Genomic DNA, 14,057 nt, shown 5'->3' with positions numbered 1-14,057 from the left:
TAGATGCTTCTCGTATCGTTTTTATCATTCACTTTTGTATATATTTAAATGGAAATATATTCTGCTCATTGCTATAATATGAAAAATGTGTTCTTTCTGCCATTTACCACCTCACGAATTTTCTTTTTATAGAAATGAGGTGGGTGGGAGGATTGTTTTATTGTTGAAAGAGAAATTTTGACGTTCCAGCACATGAATAATCATGGGAACCAGAATTTTCAATATTTAACACATGCTTTCTTCTGAAACTTGTTTCATCTTTAGATTTCTCTTAAATAGATAAATAAAAATTCTTATTCTCAGGTTATATAGCGGCAAAAGTCTATGTGTGAATTGTAGTCCGTGAATCACAGAAAGATTTGATAATTAGGAAAATCACTTACCTGATTTACCAATATTTTGTTTCAAAAACTGAATTAAATATACAAATAATTTTGGATCATATACTCAGAGATGCCAATGAGACATCAACAGATATTTTGTGAAGTCTGTCAAAAAAGTAAAAAAAATACTTCTCATTGCTTGCAATCGAGAAATCTGTATCTATGATTCATAATTTGTGTGTATATATATATATATATATATATATATATATATATATATATATATATATATATATATATATATATATATATATATATATATATATATATATATATATATATATATATATATATATATATATATATATATATATATATTTCCAAGGAATCATATTTTTTCAATCAAGAATCAAGGTGCAATCATATTTTTTATATAATATTTTTCGTCTTTCTTACTATTTCTAACATAGAGTGCATCCTGAGTATAAAACTTTAGACTATTTGATGGAGATCTGCATGCCTAAAAATCTAAGAATCTATGTAAATAAGCCATTCTTAGAACTCCTACTTTTATAAGAACATGAAATTGTGCGATATTTGAAGAAATTATACAAGAAAACTGTACTAGAAATCTTTATAAATATATATAATTTTTTAAATGTGCCATTCTTAAAAACTCTTTCCTTTGTTTATATAAACTTCACTAGATTATTTAATGCTGCAAGTCTGCTCCTTTTATCATTTTTTAAACCAATGTACAAAAAGGATATAGACAAAACATTTATCAAAAAATAAATCCAAAGATATATATTTTTGTTTTCAAGTTCGATGTTAGAAAAAAAATTCAGAAAATATTTATACTGAATATTTAATACTGAATTTACATCGAATTTATTTTATATAATGATGTATAATATATCCTTTATATTGATCTCTTTATCAATTCAAAGTTTGCATCTATATCCTCGATATATAAAATCAGATTTTAAAAAGATCGATGATTTCACATTTTATTATTTCACCCTTTATATATTTTTTTGAATTAAAAAATAATCGAATATGTTTAAATCGTAAATAATTAAAATAAAATAAAAGTATTATATCCAAATTACCTTTAGTGTTATTTAGAATAATTAATTTAATAACTCTATTTTAAAAATATACATGGTATCTAATATTTTTTTTTTATAATGTGATACATTCTTCCTTTCAAATTTAATATATGTATTTCTAAATTTCTATTTCAGTATTAAGATATTATTATGTTAAAAATTAATTTCAGTATTTAATTCATTCAAATTTATTAGTTTATTTTATTTTAGGAAACTTTCATTTAAACTTTCTTTGATAACTATACTCATTCAAACTTTGCACAATAAATTTTTCAAAAAACATTTTTATTAAAATTCCTCAGCTAATAAAATTCATCGTTCATCTTATATTACTTGCTATCTATTTTGTCTTATTGCAAATCCGATATCATATATTTAATATAAATTATTACAATCCATGGTATATTATTGATTATTGATCATCTAATAATATTTTTATTAAAAGTTTTGAAAAAAAATTTAGCTTATTTATTCTTATTTAATAAATTAAGAGTTTAAAAAAATCTCATTGTTTTAACCATTTTAGAATGTTCAGAAACAGTTTGGTTTTATTGGTGGCAAAATCGAATTTGCTTTAAAAATTGAAATTTTGATTCTTTCCTCCTTATTTATGATAATTTAAGAAGAAAAATTAGTACCTCTTATACAGTATTCATGAAACTGAATACTAGTATTTAGTATTAGTGTAAAAAAGGATTCAAATGATGCTTTTAGTTAGTATTTCATCTTAGTAAATTTTTCTTATTCAGTTCATATGTTAAGTAGTAACAATTCTACCTCTTTCTTTCTCCATCCGAAAGGAAACAAAAAGATAAATATTGTCAACACTCCCAAAATTCATTATATATCAGTGGGAAAAAAATTGAAATGTTTGAAGTTAGCATAGAAACATTTCCTTTTTTTTTCTTTTTTTTGGCTTCGTGTAATTTTAATAAATATTTTCAAATAATTCTTAAATTATAATTAAAAATTAATTCAATTGCCAAAAATTTCCACATAAAAATGCTCCTTTATTTTAAAGAGCACTTTTATGTGGAAAATAACTGTAATACACGAATTTTATGAAGAAACATGTTGAAAATGGTCATTTTTTAGTATAAATGTTAATTCCAACCTCTTGAATGCATAAAAAAAATTTAGTTCAATTCTTGTGATTCCACGTCAATTTGCTTGAATAAATATGTATGCGAGTTAACTTAATTCAAAAAATTTGAAATTGCATCTAAAATTAGGTGATAGCATTTGAAAAAGTGAAGATAGTACGTGCTTTAAGACGAAAATGCATTTACTTTCAGAAGCTATTTTTTCAGAAAGGTTTCAAATTTTTGTTTTAATGTATGATTAATAAGTAACACTTGATTTATAAGCAACACTATAATGTCATTTGATAAATCCTTCGCCTTCTTTTTGCTTTTACTTTAGTCTTCATAAACAACGAAGTAGAATCTATAAGAAGTTGATGGCATGCGAAACTGGACCAATAAGTACAGCTTTTAAATAGAGGATGAAAGCAAAGAAAATGACAATAGCAAAATAAAGTCTCTTCATGAGATATTAACAGCAAACTGAGAAAATATACAATAGAATTTTACTAGAGAATCTAGTTAATAGCTACTAGAGAATCTCAATGATATTCATAGAATGACAAACAAGTCACCCAAAAGCTATCAACGGTTTAATTCCCTACACCCTCTAATTAATAGCAAAATGCTGTATTTATTGCAAATAAAAAAATTTCGACAGACAATGTACTGGATCTCCAGCGTGTTTACCAACTAGCAAATTGACCGCTTAAGAATTTTATTTAATAAAAAATATTTAACATTTTATGAAGGAGACTATGTACATTTCCTGTGCCGACAAATTGACCACTTAAGAATTTGATATAATAAAAAATATTAAACATTTTATGAAGGAGACTATGTAAATTTCCTGTGCCGACAAATTGACTGCTTAAGAATTTGATATAATAAAAAATATTTAACATTTTATGAAGTAGAGTATGTAAATTTCCTATGCCGATAAATTGACCGCTTAAGAATTTCATATAATAAAAAATATTAAACATTTTATGAAGGAGACTATGTAAATTTCCTGCGCCGACAAATTGACTGCTTAAGAATTTGATATAATAAAAAATATTAAACATTTTATGAAGTAGACTATGTAAATTTCCTATGCCGATAAATTGACCGCTTAAGAATTTGATATAATAAAAAATATTAAACATTTTATGAAGGAGACTATGTAAATTTCCTGTGCCGACAAATTGACTGCTTAAGAATTTGATATAATAAAAAAATATTTAACATTTTATGAAGTAGAGTATCTAAATTTCCTATGCCGACAAATTGACTGCTTAAGAATTTGATATAATAAAAAAATATTTAACATTTTATGAAGTAGAGTATGTAAATTTCCTATGCCGATAAATTGACCGCTTAAGAATTTGATATAATAAAAAATATTAAACATTTTATGAAGGAGACTATGTAAATTTCCTGCGCCGACAAATTGATTGCTTAAGAATTTTATATAATAAAAAATATTTAACATTTTATGAAGTAGAGTATGTAAATTTTCTATGCCGATAAATTGACCGCTTAAGAATTTGATATAATAAAAAATATTAAACATTTTATGAAGGAGACTATGTAAATTTCCTGTGCCGACAAATTGACTGCTTAAGAATTTGATATAATAAAAAATATTTAACATTTTATGAAGAAGACTATGTAAATTTCCTGTGCCGACAAATTGACTGCTTAAGAATTTGATATAATAAAAAATATTAAACATTTTATGAAGGAGACTATGTAAATTTCCTGTGCCGACAAATTGACTGCTTAAGAATTTTGTATAATAAAAAATATTAAACATTTTATGAAGGAGACTATGTAAATTTCCTGTGCCGACAAATTGACTGCTTAAGAATTTGATATAATAAAAAATATTTAACATTTTATGAAGGAGACTATGTAAATTTCCTGTGCCGACAAATTGACTGCTTAAGAATTTGATATAATAAAAAATATTAAACATTTTATGAAGGAGACTATGTAAATTTTCTGTGCCGACAAATTGACTGCTTAAGAATTTGATATAATAAAAAATATTTAACATTTTATGAAGGAGACTATGTAAATTTCCTGTGCCGACAAATTGACCGCTTAAGAATTTGATATAATAAAAAATATTAAACATTTTATGAAGGAGACTATGTAAATTTCCTGTGCCGACAAATTGACCGCTTAAGAATTTGATATAATAAAAAATATTAAACATTTTATGAAGGAGACTATGTAAATTTCCTTTGCCGACCGTTAACTAAATGTGTTCTTTTTCAAGTTGAAACTTGTGAAATATTAAAAAAACACACACACACACAAGTTGCGTCAAAGTTAGATTTTACTAGTAACACAAGTAGGAGTATTAAAAATTATAGATTTTTATTTTAGAGAATAATGGATTCAAACCCAAACTCTACTGAAATTTTGCCCTTTGGAGCTTTACATATGTAAATCGCGCATCACCCCTCTCCAAACTGGCATAAAAAGGCAGACTAAGAATAGAAAGCCACTTTTACTAACGCCAACATTCACATACGAAGGGGGGGCACTGCTTGATGCAACCAAAAGCTACTATAATTAAATTTTAAAATGAAGCTTTAATGTAACAAAAGAAGTAAAAGAATAAGTGATTTACCATTCAGGGCCAAGACCCTTTATCATATTTTGTTTTATCAAAAAGCATTCTATTCTATGTGCCAAACTATATTCTATAAAGAAACCAAAACTTTAATTTTATATAAATTATGCTTACTTGCTGATTAGCCAAAGTTTCAAATACTTATTTTCTCCAATATTTTTACCTTCCATTTATCCCAAATAAATTAACATATATAAGAATCTTACTCATATTTCATGAAAACATTTAAAGAATGTAAATATTTTCAATTTATTGACGAGTTGTTTCATTATGAAAGAAAAGATATTTCTTAATCTACTTAGAAAATAAATAGGAATTTGACGCATTAAATATTCTTATAGGATTTTAATAAAGTTTTCATACTACAATTTGCAGTTTTTGCTTAAAACCATCTCGCTACATTAAAACGATATATCGCATGAATTATTTTTTAACTTTGTTTTCCACATGTGAATTTGACTTAAAGAAGACAAATTTTGTTTTTTAAATGAATTTATTTAGTTTTGAAAGATATGAAGAGGAGAAAATGCATTTCCCAATCTTCATTTCAAGAAAAAAATATTCTGCTATCGTGCTGCCATCTATTATCAATAGAATAATGATTAAAAGTTCTGGACTCGGAAATCATTTTATGTTCCATCAAAACTTATTGCTTTCTGCATTTAATTATTAAAACTTCAAAATAATAACTGCAGTAAAGTGCTTAGTATTTATATTAAGATTCTTCACAGTGTATAACATTCCTTTCGTAACCTCTCATAAGTGAAAAAAAAATCCCCCCACGCTATATCCTACTACAATAAGTGTTATGCCGCTTTGTTTGTCTATGAACACGAAGAACTAAAAAATGTTTTAATCTAGACTTATGAAATTTGGTATATGGATTTCAGAGCAAAATTGTTGATTTCTATTAAATTTTGAACGAAATCCTTGCACGAGAAGTCTATCTATCTGACTGTTCAAGTACAAATAAACGCAATATTTACAAAACGCAAACAGAATGTAGATTAAATTTGGCACATAGTATTCGCCTCTAAAATGTAGATTCTTATGAAATTTTGAACAAGCTCTGTTAAATAATCGAATCATCCATCGATCTGTACTTTTGCATGTATGTAAACTCAATGACATAAATCAGTGAAATTCTTTTATGCTATCTGATGACTACAATAGAAGTTCTGAGTCAAATTTTTGTTCCAATCTTCGGAGAAATGAAGTCCAAAACACATATTCGAAAGAGAGTCTAGTAAACTATATTCACATCAAAGATATCGATTTTCTTATTGTTGTCCATCAATACCATGCAAGGTATTTGTGATCTTACCCAAGGTCCACAGTTTTATACAGGGGAAAAGGAGAATAAGATCTTTATTGGAGGGCATTTGAGGAAGTTTTTGTGAATGTCTATGTTTCTGGTTGTACTTTTATAATAAAAGAAAAAAAGAATTGACGAAAAAATTAATTGGGATAATAATTTATTAAATCCGTTCACAGAATAGGCAAAGAACATTAAAACACAGAATACATAAATTCTAGCAACATATTTTCATTTGAAATACTCTAAACGAAAGACGTCTTGAAAGTTAACTTGTTTAGCTATCTTAACAATATTTCTTTCCATTCAGTTCAAATATTCCAACACTCTAATGTAATTTGTAGATATATCGCATTTCGATTTTAATGGTAGTAATCAAGAAGCACATTCTTTTTTCGCCCATCAACGCATTACCAAAGTATTCCTAAAATTTAGAAAAAGAAATTTATAGTGAATTTTGTTTTCATAAAGAAATCTAACACATTTGTAAAACCGTTGTCGAAGAAATCTAAAACAACATGTTTTGCTCTTACCAATGATTCTAGAAATAACACAGTTAGCTTTAAATATGCTTAAAAACTGAAATCAAAGGTCCTTTGAATAAAATGCAACGAATATTATCAATGACGTTATTTTCTAATGTTTATGCATGATAAATTAATCTCTTATACTAGCATAAATTTTATTTCATTTGAGAAAGATTCCTGGATTAGGTTCAAAATTTGTAAACATATTCCGAATATATTTTCAATTAATAGGCAGTCGGAAAATTAAACACTACTCTGGAACAATAGGAAAGGGCCAACAAAAATATTCTGCATGTTCATCCAGACAATGAAATCTAAACGTAACTATTTTAATAATTGTTGTATTTAAGAAATAAAGGCATTTGCATCTCCAGTTTTCTTTATAAACAACACCCCTGTTTTTTTTTTGTAGGTATAATTAATTTCCTTTACATTAATGTCCAGTTTTTAAGATTCTACAAGGGTATTTGAAACGAATATCGTAAATATGAATCTTTGACGAATGACGAGTCATTAATTTAACTGGCACCTACTTCTCAAACTTCCAAACACAAAAACAGAAAATGCGTTTGAAACTTAGCAACTATTTGTCCCTTACAAATACCATATCTTCGGAGTGACAAGGATTAGAACTAGAAACCTTCCGAAATTGAAACACAAATATTACTAATGGTTTCTCTGGTATTTGCTGTAGATGAGATAAAAAAAAAGTGCGCAAGTATAGTAAAAAATTTAAAATTGATCCATCGAATATTAAAATAAATTTTTGAGATTAGAAGCAAGTTTTAAAAAAATTAATAAAAATATTTTTTTTTCTCATCTCAGTTTTATTTGAATGAAATTAAAGATCATGTTACGCAGAACGGAACAGAACAAAAATGTGATGTAATTATTCTTATTTAACTATTTACTTATTTTTTTATTCTTTTATTTATAAATTTATATTATTTATTAATTTTTTAAAACTCAACATTTTCCGAAAAACAGTCGACTGCAAGTGTCTACAAGTTTTATTTTACTACTCTACTTCTTTTTTTTTTCAAAAATATCTTCACTAGCACAATCTAACATAACTTCTTTTTTATTAGTTGATCTTATACTAATAATCCTTAATTTAAGCTTAGTGGGATTAATCGAATCTTGACTTTCTTTTTAAAATCTATCTTTTCTTCCTCTTTTGGGTAAAGTGCTGCAACAGTCCGCGTTTTCTTCTTTTTAATCTCTTTCTCTGTCAGACCATAATAGCATAATTAGGCAGGACTTAACCGTAGTATCGTCTAATTATTTATTGAATCTGCATCAATTATTTTCACCACTAAATTAAATCCATTAATTTTTCAAGTATCATTGATATCATTATGTGCTATCCTGCTATTACACCTATAAGCACGTAAAGGGTGCCTCAAAATTAAAGCAAGATTTGAATTTGCCACTATTTGGACCGTAAAGTGTGGGCGATCCTGTTTAAAAAACCATTTGATCATTGATAGGGTTAGTAAAAATGGAGCAATACACGATACAACAAGGTATTTTCATTGTAGAACAATATTAAAAAATAATGAAAGCCTGGCGGCCATAGTTCGGAAATTTGGGAATTGGTCCACTATATCCTGTGATTTAACGCCATTTGGTTTCTTTTTTAGGGATTAAATTCAAAGATCTATGCCAACAAGCCCACAAGTATGCGGGCTTTGAAAGTTGCATCAACGAAATTCAGCCACATTTATGCAAAATGGTCCAGGAAAATTTCGACTAAAGAATGCTTATGTGCCAGAAAAGCCGTGGAGTCCATTTGCTATATGTGTTTTTCCATATATAACCCTATCCTGTGTATTTTAAGATTCAATAAAAATATAACAATTTAAAGAAAAAAAAATGTGTTATTTGATTCAAATCTTGCGTTAACACGTTGTTTCTATCGTGCAACGCTCTATATTTACTAACTCTAAACTATCAACTGTCAAAAGTTTTTTCTTAATAAGATTGCTAACACTTTACTGCACGAATGGTGCAAAATTGAAATCTTGCATTCATTTTGGGACACCCATTATACACCCAATATACATCAAGAGTATTTATCATTTATTTTCTTTATTTAAATTCTCCACTGGAAATGCATTAATAAATTTGATTGACTTTGATTGTTATGTTAATAGTTTTGTTAGAAACGTTCTCAGATTCATATTCCAACACTATAGCCATTAGGGATTGCAATACCGATATACCGGGATACCGAATACCGGTATTTTGAGCCATTTGAACAATTTTGTAATACCGGTATTCACAAGTTTAAATACCGGTTTTTCGGTATTTACTAGAGGTTTTTTAAATTGTCTCCACTATATGTTCAGATAGCGCGAACATAGCAAAATAATATACGTTTTTGTTTTTATGTCTCCCTAACGGGCAAAATTAATTAGTTAATTAATGGCTTAATTAATAGCTTAATTCTAAATTAGCGAAACATGGATTATCCCTGAAAGAAAATATTGCATCCTTCACGACTGATAAAGCAACAATTATGAAAAAAGTTGGGAAGTTGATTGGTGCAAATCAGCAGTTGTGCTATGCACATGGAATTCAATTAGGAGTAATAGATGTATTATATCAAAAAGATAAAGAACAGAAGAATCCAAATACTGTGGATATAGAAATTTCGGATTCCAACTTTCAAAAAAAATAAGAGTGAGAGTGATATTGACAATGAAGATAATGACAATGTAATTGTTGAAGAAGATACTGCTAATGAGGATGAAATATTAACCTATCAAGAATTGCTTCCTATAATTTATAAAGTTCAAAAAATTGTTAAGATATTTAAACGTTCTCCTGTAAAAAGGATATATTACTAAAATATATACTAATTGAAAATAAAACAGAATATATGTAAATATTAGATTCTAAAACACGTTGGAACAGTTTACTCCTAATGATGGAACGATTTTTGAAACTGAGAAATCCAATCCAAAAAGCAATAATAGACTTAAACCTGTAATTTAATTTTTCAGATAGTGAATTCGACTTAATATCCAAAACTATATCAGCTCTACTTCCAATAAAACTGACTATTGAGGCATTACGTCGAAGAGATTCTAATTTATTAACAGCTGATGCAACAATAAATTTCATGTTGCAGTCACTGAAAGAACAGCACACATCACTATCTGAAGAATTATATATTACATTGAAAAATCGCACAGGAGAAAGGCATTCCGAGATAGAAAATGTCTTATGGTATTTACATAATTATAATGATTTTAAAAATGAAAATGAAAAAGAAGAAAAGAAAATAACGGATTCAAATCTAATTAAGTTTAGAATAAATTTTCTTAAAATTTTTAACCCACAAACCTATCCACATTCAGAAGAATTCGGTTCAATTATCGAAGATTATGATGTCACTACTGTCGATAGTGAAAAGGAATTGTCTCTTGAAACAAAAATTAGAATTAGGATAAATAAAAAAATTTCAATGAACCAAAATACAATACAGAAATCAGCTATATCCAAAACCATCCGACGAGAAATCGATTCATTTGAAAATGAGGGATTTAGAGGTAAATACTTGGAAAAAGTATATCGCGCATTGCTAACAGTACCACCAACTAGCGAATATGCCGAAACAGCGTTTTCGACAACTGGTAATTTTTACACAAAATTACTTTTCAGGCTTAATGACAGCAAAATTGATGCATTATGTTTTTTAAGATCACATTTCAAAAATTTGTAATAGTACCACAGACTTAATAGTGATATTTATACTTTTTGTGATTTAAATAAATAAGATGGTTCTTTACTTTTTGTGATTTTATACTGTTATAATTTATAAGTTACAAATTAATTTTTATGATATTTACACTCTCTAACAAAACTGACAAATAAAACAAAGGAACACCTGTGTTTTCTTTCTTTTTTAAAAATTTCTAATACCGGTATTAAGATTTAAAAAATACCGAATACCGGTATTAAAATTTTGGTCCGGTATTGCAATCCCTAATAGTCATATATCCTTTTACTGGAGACGTTTCCAAAGAAGAATCATACTGAAGAGTCTAGGTGAGGAGTAACCATCTCCTATGATATTGACACGTCTCCGTATAGGACACACTCGTTTCACCCACAGGCATTTGATATTTGGCGAAAATGCGCCTACATGCAACAGATGCCAAGTAAATTTTACTATTCACCATATTTTAATTGACTGTCCTGTTTTCAGTGCTTATCGTGTTCGTGTTTTTACCTCGTCTTCCTTGACTTTACAAGACTTGGTGGATGAACCCACCAACAAAATATTTTGAAATTCTTAAGAGCGATTGGTTTTTATTCTTGCATTTAGCATTTTATTTTTTATTTATTTTTTGTTTTCCTATTTCGTATTTAACCATTTTGTTTCGACTTTGCATTAGATTTTTAAATTTGGAGGAATCATAAATTTTTCGTTATAATTTGAAAATAAAGGATGGTTTTAGAATTTTATTGTCATATTTTAGGCTATTTAATCTTCACATGTGTACTTCATAAAAAATAAATGTGCTTTTAAACCTATTCTAATGTCACCACATGATTGGCGCAGTATAGCCAAGTGTGGCTCTTGCGCCAATAAATCATATAAAACCAACCAAACCAACCTATGATACTAGAGTAGTAATAATCACTGTTTTTCAAATATATCTTCTTCATTGCTTTACTTAATTAAAAATTATTAGCAAAACATAAATATTTTCAAATATTATCTAGTTAAAGTCGGATAATCAAAATATTATTCCGTGGAGAAATTGCATGGCAAATAGCCAATTTTCTTTGTCTTCATATCAAGCTTCTTCGCTAATGATGGATGGAAATTGCAATAATTTAAAATTATTTTGAATTTTCTGTAATAAAAACCAATTAGTACCGAAGTTGTAAGCCAATAAATGCACAGTACTCAATATTGCAATTTAGATGCAACTTGTAATGTTGAAATATATATACTTCAGTGCTTTTCCACGTACATAAATATCAAATTAGTAATTTGTTAAGTTTGGGAATATTTGTAAGCTCTGATTCAATAAAAAAATTTTATAATCACTTCAAATGCAAAGAATCCTTAAACTGTCAGTTCCTATGCAATGCAATATCAGCAATCTCAAAAAAAAAAAAAAAAAAAAAAAAAAAAAAACATGGTCACCGTCTAGGTGGACGTTTCACAACTGCCGAAGTTCACTAGAATTTACAACTTGGAAAATAAGTTATATTTTTCGAAGAAAGGTTTTATCTTATACTTTGATAGAGATATTCCAAAATTAGTCACAAGAATAATTATTTACAAAAACCATCACACACACACAGAGTAAAACTGTAGCTCAGCTGAAAACAATACACAAAATCTGCAGTATCAAAGAAAATATGGATAAAAGAAAACATTCAACAGCCTAAAAGAAAGTGAGAAAGTAATCTATGGATAAAAGAAAAAATAATTAACAAAGAAATTACTTTAAATAATACAGGGTGGCCATAAAATAACTGGCTGCCTCTGCAGCTAAAACGAAGGGACGAAATGAAACCACATTTCATATACAGACTGTGGAAGACATGGGTAGAAAAATTCCACACAAAAAAATTAGTACTAAATGTTGCCGATAAGAGAAATCTTCGCTCTGCTATCACGTACGAACGAGGAAATTTGCATATCGGTATGGATTAAGTAAAATTCCTAGTGCGTACGTGACAGCAGCGCTATGCATCACTTGTAAAAAGCGAAGAGAAAACGACCTGTTAATAGTTCGTTCTCGATTACTGATGCGTTCTTTACTGTTGTTCGTGATTGATTTTTCATGTGAGATGAATAAGACACCTACCTTATCTCAGCGTGCTTTACTGGTTAAACTGCTCTATATTAGATAGTGTAATGTCGTGGCTGCTCTTAAGCAAACCTGAATATCTTATGCGCAGAAAATAAGATGGGCTGTTATGAACGTCGAAACGGACAGTTTACACGCAGCAGTGGAAAACATCATTCACTGTATACAATATATTGTACACAGGGATGGTCAGAATACTGAAAATATTGCACGGCGCCCAGGGGACCCTAATATTGACGAATAAAATATAATTGTCTCTGAATTTCATGAATTTATTCATAACTGAACTCCTGCGGCTATACTATTTCCCCTATAGACTAATTTGGTACTATTTTTTTTCTGTAGAAATTCAGCTTCACATGGCTTCCACAGTCTGTATATAAGATGTAGTTTTCATTTCATTCATTCTTTTTAATTGCATATAAATATAATTTTTCTGTGGAATTCAGCTTCACATGCCTTCCACAGTCTGTATATAATATGTAGTTTTCATTTCATTCATTCTTTTTAATTGCATATAAATATAATTTTTCTGTGGAATTCAGCTTCACATGCCTTCCACAGTCTGTATATAAGATGTAGTTTTCATTTCGTTCATTCTTTTTAATTGTATCTGAATATAATTTTTCTGTGGAATTCAGCTTCACATGCTTTCCACAGTCTGTATATAATATGTAGTTTTCATTTCGTTCATTCTTTTTAATTGCATATGAATATAATTTTTCTGTAGAATTCAGCTTCACATGCCTTCCACAGTCTGTATATAGGATGTAGTTTTCATTTCGTTCATTCTTTTTAATTGTATGTGAATATAATTTTTCTGTGAAATTCAGCTTCACATGCCTTCCACAGTCTGTATATAAGATGTAGTTTTCATTTCGTTCATTCTTTTTAATTGTATGTGAATATAATTTTTCTGTGGAATTCAGCTTCACATGCCTTGCACAGTCTGTATATAATATGTAGTTTTCATTTCGTTCATTCTTTTTAATTGCATATGAATATAATTTTTCTGTATAATTCAGCTTCACATGCCTTCCACAGTCTGTATATAAGATGTAGTTTTCATTTCGTTCATTCTTTTTAATTGTATGTGAATATAATTTTTCTGTGGAATTCAGCTTCACATGCCTTCCACAGTCTGTATATAAGATGTAGTTTTCATTTCGTTCATTCTTTTTAATTATATGTGAATATAATTTTTCTGTGGAATTCAGCTTCACATGCCTTGC

General features: G+C 27.9%; 1 protein-coding gene across 2 annotated transcripts in view; it reads right to left on the bottom strand.

Annotated features, from left to right (window-relative positions):
- Positions 1–6,635: 6,635 nt before the first annotated feature.
- The window catches only part of LOC129984262 (serine protease 27-like), a 35,541-nt gene continuing 28,119 nt past the window's right edge, over positions 6,636–14,057 (bottom strand). For both annotated transcript variants that reach the window (XM_056094108.1, XM_056094109.1), the window contains exon 12: positions 6,636–6,882. The gene's annotated coding sequence lies outside the window, so the exon portion shown is untranslated. The remainder of the gene's footprint in view (positions 6,883–14,057) is intronic.

The sequence above is a fragment of the Argiope bruennichi genome, chromosome 9, assembly GCF_947563725.1.
Source record: "Argiope bruennichi chromosome 9, qqArgBrue1.1, whole genome shotgun sequence".
NCBI lineage: Eukaryota > Metazoa > Arthropoda > Arachnida > Araneae > Araneidae > Argiope > Argiope bruennichi.
This window is presented reverse-complemented; position numbering and strand designations above follow the sequence as displayed.